Raw genomic sequence first — 9565 nt, 5'->3', positions numbered from 1 at the left:
CACCACTTTCCGATTGTTCTACCAGTAGAGACAATTATTATACTTCAACTATCTCTCTCAATAATTGAGCCAATTGCAATCAATGAAAATCGAACCTTTAACATTGACTCTGATATCAATTGTAGGATCGAGCGCTTGTCGTTTTACCAAAACTCATAATTGGTGCTAATATTTGGACAAGAATTTCGAGTTGCCGGTAACATATAATAAAATAATCCTATTTAAAATAAAATATTCTGAAAAAAAAAGTTAATATAGGGAGATGTTCTGGGCTTTACATGAGATTAACTTAATCAATCCAACTTTTCCTATGACCTAATTATATGTCAGTGAATAAAAAAAATATGTTTGTGAAAATGACATAAAGTCAATTCTATTTGAGGAGTGTTTGAGATTTTTTATTTATTTTAAAGTGATTTTTTTATAGAGATTTTTTGAAAGCAAATGAAAAACAAAAATATCGAGTGTTGAAATAAAATCATAAAGTAAATACAAGCTAAAGTTTGAGTATTTGGAGAAAATTTGATTTCAAGCTTATTTTTTGTAAAATTACAACAATACTATTAGCCTATATAACATTTATCTTTTTTAATTATCTAAATTTTGGTACTCAGACCATAAACAATGTATTTATATAATAATGATTAAATTTTTAATATTTTGTACCAAAATTAATTTATCTTTTTATAGCATAAATGCTTAACGATTTATATAAGATTTAATAAAAATAAAAAAAATAATGAAAAAATTTGTATAAGTACACAAAATATGTATAAATAAATATGGAAATTTAAATTATAAAAATATGATTTTTAAAATATAAAATGTTTGTAATAAAATAAGATTTTGAATTTTATGAATTCCAATCGAAACTCTTTAAAACTCATATATAAATAATATTTAACATTTTAAAAAATCTCTAAAAATATTTATAAAAGTTGAAAGTAATTGTGTAATATTATAAATTTTTTAAGGATTCAAATGTCAAATTGCAACTTTAAACTATTAAAAAGAAAGTAAAGTAGAAGAAAACATCTCAATCTTACTTCTAACTTTTATTTAAAAGTTATAAAAATTGAAACTGTAATGCCTGATAAACATGAAAAATTGACAAGTGGCTCCAGCATGCATATGTAATATATAAATCATTCATTCTCCTCCAGAAAGCAGCAAGAACCGAGGCAAGAGTTAAGGAAAATCTTCAAATTCCATCGTGGCCTGAAACTTTGATTCTACGAGATCTGGTTATCTGATTTTTAATCCGACTTCAGTACTGTGATCCTCTTTTCAACAGCTACAACTGGACGTAAGTTTTATTACATTTCATTATGATTTGAAAATATGATATTACAGGAATCTGATATAATTGAGTTATGGTGTTCTTGATATGCTAGACATCGTAGAATCGAAGTCAGATCGAAGAACATATTGATTATGGAATTGTTATGAATTTCTGATTATATCGATTGAAATTGGACAGATTTGAACTATGAATTGATTACAGACTATATTGGATATGAGTTATGATTTGTAATTAATATCTGTTGAGGTTGTATTGACGGGAATATTCAGATTGTTCCGTTATGCCGTTGATTTTGAATTAAATTCAGATTGATCAGATTCAGTGTTGAATTGAGAATGGAATGTTGATATTATGATTCTCGATATGTCATTTCAGATTGATAGAGACAGTCTTGAATTCAGAACTTCTAGTTCGTCAGACCGATACTACGAAAGAAAGGTATAAGTCAATGTGGTATTGAGAGATCGACTCAAGTAGGATATACTTGGGTTTCCCTAAATCACATACTTATTGTTGTTATATGCATTGATTTGATTTTATATGATGTTCTATTGATTTATAGGAAGCATGTATTAGATAAGTATTAGACGAGTGATCTTGTGACAGAAGTGCCTGATAGTGGTGAGATCGCCACGGGCACATTGCACGATGTCACAAGATAGTGTATTGGCGATAGTGCCACAGTCTGTGACGGATAGGTCAAGACACCGGATGTTTGGTTATATCGACGTGGATAGAATCAGAGTTTCTTCTATTACTGTTGGTCGATATAGGAATACCAACGTCTGGAAACCGGGATCCCTAGACTAGGATTGAGTCTAGTCTGAGTCGTGGAGTCACGAGTATGATTGATAGTTTGACGTTATTTATGTTTCAGACTTTGATATATATCTGATAATTGCTGCATGCTTTATATTGATTATATGATTGCATGTTCGTTGATTTATACTGGGATTATATTCTCACCGGAATTATCCGGCTGTTGTCGTGTTTGTATGTGTGCATGACAACAGGTGGGACAGGATCAGGGTCGAGGAGATGACGAGAGATCATGATTAGTGTGGAGACCACGGACTTTGATGTTGCTGTAGATAGAGTTTGAACACTTGATAGCTAGTTGTTGAACCTTAGTTGTATTGAATATATGCGGTACAGGACTTGTACCTTATTTTATACTGATATGTATACTAGTATAATTTTCATTACGTTCCGCATTAAAAAAATAAAAATTTAGACCATGTTTATTTTAATTGATTAAATTGTCCTAATGATGATTAAGAGTATGATTAGCGTCCGGGTCCCCACAACAGGTGGTATCAGAGCGATAGATCCTTTAGACTGAGATAGAAGAAGCTAGTGAGCGGGGTAGATTGAGTTATCTTTCCTTGCTTTTGTTATGCTAGCATGCGTTACTGCTTTAATACATGTTACTTAATTTATCTGAATTGATATGGTAATGTGTATGAATCAACACCGATTCTGAATCAGCAGTAAGATGATCGGAGGAGGACTGAAAGAATACCAGAACAAGGTAGTACTTCAAATCCTCTGATGGATGTCACAGCAACTCCGACGGAAACACTTCTGAAGAGATTTCAGTCATTCCATCCACCGACTCTGAAGGATACTGAGACTGCAGTGGATTGTGAGAGTTGGCTAGATGATATAGAGATGTTGTTTGACTCATTGGACTATACAGATGAGCGAAGAGTGAAACTGATAGGGCACCAGTTGCATGATGTTGCAAAGAACTGGTGGATTACAACGAAGAAGGCATTGGAGCATAGAGGTACGACTATTACCTGGAATGTGTTTAAGACCGAATTTTATCAGCGGTTCTTTCCAGTTTCATACAGGAAGGACAAGGGGGCCGAGTTTGCGAATCTGAGACAATGGCAGTTGAACATTAAGGAATATGTGTCGAAATTCTCTACACTACTGAGATTTGCTCCACATGTGGCCGAGAATGAAGAAGCGGTGGCTGATCAGTTCATCAATGGCTTGAATCCGGAGATATTTACATTGGTGAACATCGGGCGACCAAACAACTTTGCTGACGCCCTGAACAGAGCAAAGGGAGCAGAAGCTGGTCTGATGAGACAGAGAGAAGCTTCATATGTTGCCCCAGCACCGATACCACAGCAACCCCCTCCCAGATTCGAGAGTGGTAGCAGCAGTGGTGGAAAGAAGTACTATTTGAAAGCCAGAGGAAGACAGTTTAAGAAGTCTGGCAGCAGTTCTTCCAGTTCTAGTGGCTCGAGACAGACTGGTCAGAGCCAAAGTTATACAGGACCATATTGCAGCACTTGTGGAGGGAAGGATTCCACAGAGCAGTGCAGAGGAGTGTTTGGCTCTTGTCGTATATGTCGACAGCAGGGACATTTTACTCCAGTATGTCCCCAGAGAGGTGCACAGGGATCCCAGGCAATAGAGTCATCTGGATCAGTGGCTCAGACCAGGAGACGACCATCTGCTGTCCATTCTTTCCAGCCAGCACCGTCTACCCAGTCACAGCAGAGGCCAGGAGGAAGTCAGACAGTGAGCCAACCTCCGAGACAGCAGGCCAGAGTTTTTGCTTTGACTGAGGAACAGGCACAGGATGCACCTGATAATGTCGTTGCAGGTAACTGTTCTATTTCTGGTTACCCTGCTTATGTATTGATTGATATTGGTGCATCACATACATTTATTTCTGAGAGATTTGCATTGATGCATGCATTACCTGTTGAGTCCCTATCTATTGTAGTATCTGTCTCTTCTCCTTTGGGGACATGTTTGATATCAGTGAAGTCTGTTAGATCGTGTATACTGCAGTATGATGGGCATGAGATTGATTTAGACTGTATTGTGCTTGGGATATCTGACTTTGATTGTATTATCGGTATCGATATGTTGACCAAGTACAAGGCTACAGTCGATTGTTTTCACAAGATTGTAAGATTCAGACCTGAGATGGCTGATGAGTGGAAATTTTACGGTAAGGGTTCTCGAGCCAGAATTCATTTGATATCCGTATTATCTATGACTCGATTATTGCAGAAAGGAGCGGAAGGATTCCTTGTCTATTCAGTTGATTTACTGAAGTCGAGTCCATCATTGGCGGACTTGCCAGTGGTGTGTGAGTTTGCTGATGTCTTCTCAGACGAGATTCCTGGATTGCCTCCGATTCGAGAGATAGAATTCAGCATTGAGTTGATGCCACGTACAGTTCCGATTTCTAGAGCTCCGTACAGAATGGCACCGATTGAACTGAAAGAGTTGAAGGATCAGTTGGAGGATTTATTGGCCAAGGGATACATCCGACCGAGTGTATCTCCTTGGGGTGCTCCCGTGTTGTTTGTGAGGAAGAAAGACGGTTCAATGAGACTCTGCATTGACTACCGACAACTGAACAAAGCAACAGTAAAGAACAAATATCCATTACCTCGTATAGATGATTTATTTGATCAGTTGCAGGGTTCTTCAGTATATTCCAAGATCGATCTGAGATCTGGATATCATCAGATGAGAGTCAGAGATTCTGATATCTCGAAGACAGCGTTCAGAACCAGGTATGGACATTATGAGTTCATTGTTATGCCGTTTGGATTGACAAACGCTCCAGCTGTTTTTATGGGTCTAATGAACCGTGTGTTTCAGAAATATTTGGATGATTTTGTTATCATATTCATCGATGATATTCTGATTTATTCCAAGGATATGATTGAGCATTCTGAACATTTCAGGACTGTATTGAGAATTCTGAGGGCTGAGAAATTATATGCCAAATTGTCAAAATGTGAGTTCTGGTTGAGACATGTAGATTTCTGGGTCATATCATATCCGGAGATGGTATATCAGTTGATCCCAGCAAGGTTGAGGCTGTGAATTCTTGGCCGAGACCGACATCAGTGCCAGAGATTCGCAGTTTTATGGGTTTGGCAGGATATTACCGTCGGTTTATTAAAGATTTCTCGAGCATTGCCAAACCGATTACTCAGTTAACTCAGAAGAATGCTCCGTTTGTGTGGTCAGAAGACTGTGAGTCCAGTTTTCTGGAATTGAAGAAAAGATTGACCAGTGCACCGATACTGACTATCCCCGCAGGTACTGGTGGATTTGTTGTTTATTGTGACGCTTCTCACAGAGGTTTGGGTTGTGTGTTGATGCAGCGAGGGCATGTGATTGCTTATGCCTCGAGACAGCTGAAGCCACACGAGACTCGCTACCCAATTCATGATCTTGAATTGGCAGCCATTGTATTTGCTTTGAAGATATGGCGACACTACCTCTACGGTGAGAAATTTGAAATTTATTCTGATCACAAAAGTTTGAAATATCTGTTTTCACAATCAGAACTGAATATGAGACAGCGAAGATGGCTGGATTTACTGAAAGACTTTGATTGTGAAATCAAATACTATCCGGGGAAGTCCAATGCAGCAGCTGATGCATTGAGTCGAAAGGTATGTGCTTTATCCTTATCGACAATAAGTGTTTCGAATTTGATTGAAGACTGCTGTTTGTCTGGATTGGTATTTGAGACAGATTGTAGACCGTTGAGATTGTATGCTATACAAGCTGAACCATAGCTGATTTTGAATATTAAAGCGGCTCAGAAAGTTGATCAGAAAGTTCAGAACGATTGAGATGGTCAGATCAGGTCATCAATCAGAGTTTCAGGTACGTGAGGATGTACTGTATGTGAATAATCGTCTTGTTGTGCCGAATGTTTCAGAGTTGAAACAGCAGATATTGACTGAAGCGCACAGCAGTCGATTCAGTATCCATCCTGGTGGCAGAAAGATGTATAATGACTTGAAGACACAGTTTTGGTGGAAGCAAATGAAATCTGATGTCACAGAATTTGTGTCAAAATGTCTGAATTGCCAATAGGTAAAGGCTGAAAGAAAGAAACCAGGAGGTCTATTGCACAGTTTATCGATTCCTGAATGGAAATGGGATCACATTTCCATGGATTTTGTGACGCAGTTACCGAGATCCTCCCGAGGTGGTGATGCGATTTGGGTCGTGATTGACAGATTGACTAAATCAGCATGTTTTATTCCGTACCAGATGACATAGAGGTATGACCACATGGCTGAGATTTATGTTAGAGAGGTGGTCAGATTGCACGGAGTGCCGAATTCGATTGTATCAGACCGTGATCCTCGGTTCACTTCGCACTTCTGGCAGAGTTTACAGCAGGCTCTAGGTACGAAGTTGCATCTGAGTACCGCATATCATCCACAGACTGACGGACAGTCAGAGCGGATGATCCAGACATTGGAGGATATGCTGAGAGCTGTAGTACTTGATTTTAGCACTGGATGGCAAGATGCATTGCCACTTTGTGAATTTTCATACAACAACAGCTATCAGACAAGTATTGAGATGGCTCCATTTGAAGCATTGTACGGAAAGAAGTGCAGATCCCCTCTGTATTGGGATGATATCTCTGAGGTTCATGAGATTGGACCTGATATGATCAGAGAGATGACAGAAAAGGTAAAGCTGATTCAGAAGAGAATGAAGACAGCTCAGGACAGACAGGCCAATTATGCCAATATTCGACGAAGACCGTTGGTATTTGAGGTTGGAGATCGAGTATTCCTAAAGATTTCACCTTTCAAAGGAGTTGTCAGATTTGGCAAGAAAGGGAAGTTGTCTCCACGTTTTATTGGGCCGTATGAGATTCTCGAGAAGATAGGAGATCGTGCCTATCGACTTGCATTACCGCCTTCTCTATCTGGAATACATGATGTCTTTCATGTATCTATATTACGGAAATATCTCCCCGATGATTCCCATATTATCCAGCCAGACGACGCTGAGCTTGATGAGTCTCTGAGTTATATTGAGAAACCGGTTCAGATTATTGATCGTAAAGAAAAGCAACTCAGAACGAAGACCATCCCACTTGTGAAAGTCCAGTGGACTCGTCATGGCATTGAAGAAGTTACTTGGGAGACTGAATCAGACATGAGACAGGAATTCCCAGCACTATTTCTCTGATGTGAGTATTTATTTCAGCTTCTGTTATTTCTGCATGTTTATTATATTTGATTTGATTGTGATATGATATGATTGCCTGAGATTTCGGGGACGAAATCATGTCTTAGAGGGGGAGAAATGTAATGCCCGAGAAACATGGAAAATTGACAAGTGGCTCCAGCATGCATATGTAATATATAAATCATTCCTTCTCCTCCAGAAAGCAGCAAGAGCCGAGGCAAGAGTTAAGGAAAACCTTCAAATTCCATCGTGGCCTGAAACTTTGATTCTACGAGATCTGGTTATCTGATTTTTAATCCGACTTCAGTACTGTGACCCTCTTTTCAACAGCTACAACTGGACGTAAGTTTTATTACATTTCATTATGATTTGAAAATATGATATTACAGGAATCTGATATAATTGAGTTATGGTGTTCTTGATATGCTAGACATCGTAGAATCGAAGTCAGATCGAAGAACAGATTGATTATGGAATTGTTGTGAATTTCTGATTATATCGATTGAAATTGGACAGATTTGAACTATGAATTGATTACAGACTATATTGGATATGGGTTATGATTTGTAATTAATATCTGTTGAGGTTGTATTGACGGGAATATTCAGATTGTTCCGTTACGCCGTTGATTTTGAATTAAATTCAGATTGATCAGATTCAGTGTTGAATTGAGAATGGAATGTTGATATTATGATTCTCGATATGTCATTTCAGATTGATAGAGACAGTCTTGAATTCAGAACTTCTAGTTCGTCAGACCGAGACTACGAAAGAAAGGTATAAGTCAATGTGGTATTGAGAGATCGACTCAAGTAGGATATACTTGGGTTTCCCTAAATCACATACTTATTGTTGTTATATGCATTGATTTGATTTCATATGCTGTTCTATTGATTTATAGTAAGCATGTATTAGATAAGTATTAGACGAGTGATCTTGTGACAGAAGTGCCTGATAGTGGTGGGATCGCCACGAGCACATTGCACGATGTCACAAGATAGTGTATTGGCGATAGTGCCACAGTCTGTGACGGATAGGTCAAGACACCGGATGTTTGGTTATATCGACGTGGATAGAATCAAAGTTTCTTCTATTACTGTTGGTCGATATAGGAATACCAACGTCTGGAAACCGGGATCCCTAGACTAGGATTGAGTCTAGTCTGAGTCGTGGAGTCACGAGTATGATTGATAGTTTGACGTTATTTATGTTTCAGACTTTGATATATATATGATAATTGCTGCATGCTTTATATTGATTATATGATTGCATGTTCGTTGATTTATACTGGGATTATATTCTCACCGGAATTATCCGGCTGTTGTCGTGTTTGTATGTGTGCATGACAACAGGTGGGACAGGATCAGGGTCGAGGAGATGACGAGAGATCATGATTAGTGTGGAGACCACGGACTTTGATGTTGCTGTAGATAGGGTTTGAACACTTGATAGCTAGTTGTTGAACCTTAGTTGTATTGAATATATGCGGTACAGGACTTGTACCTTATTTTATACTGATATGTATACTAGTATGATTTTCATTACATTCCGCATTAAAAAAAAATAAATAATAAAATAAAAATTTAGACCCTGTTTATTTTAATTGATTAAATTGTCGTAATGATGATTAAGAGTATGATTAGCGTCCGGGTTCCCACAGAAACAGAAGTTGATTTTAAAAACGCTATAAAACACTTCCGCTCAACTATAGTCTAAGAAGTTCTTGTCATAAACTCTCTCAAACACTATTAGTAAAATCTACTTAAAAATCAAGAAGTCGACTTTTCATTTAATTTCCGAGTTCTTGATGTTTTAATAAATTATCGAAGGAGAGGGGTTCCCACGAGATGAAATTCCCAGCATAAATAACTTGTAGATCAATGAAAACATTTTGTTTCATTTTTGTAGCATGTGTAAAATAAGGCATTTTCTTTGTTAAAAACTAGAGATTAACAATTATGCGACAAAATTGTGTGCCAAATTCAAATAATTGATTATCATGTTTGATACTCTCCAAAAATTGTCCGGTCCAGCTACCCAATCCACGTGCCCATAATTTCCTAAAATATAAACATATTTGATAGGGGGCTGGTGTGACCACTCTAATGTCTAAGTCCGGTGGAGCATGATATGATACGAGTGAGAACAGAAATGTAAAAGAGTAGTCTTTTGTGAGACAGTCTCACGAATTTTTATATATGAGACGGATCAATCCTACCGATATTCACAATAAAAAGTAATATTTTTCATGGATGACCCAAATAATAG

The sequence above is a fragment of the Primulina tabacum genome, chromosome 6, assembly GCF_025594145.1.
Source record: "Primulina tabacum isolate GXHZ01 chromosome 6, ASM2559414v2, whole genome shotgun sequence".
In the NCBI taxonomy this organism is placed as follows: Eukaryota; Viridiplantae; Streptophyta; class Magnoliopsida; order Lamiales; family Gesneriaceae; genus Primulina; species Primulina tabacum.
Note: the sequence above shows the minus strand (reverse complement) of the source record.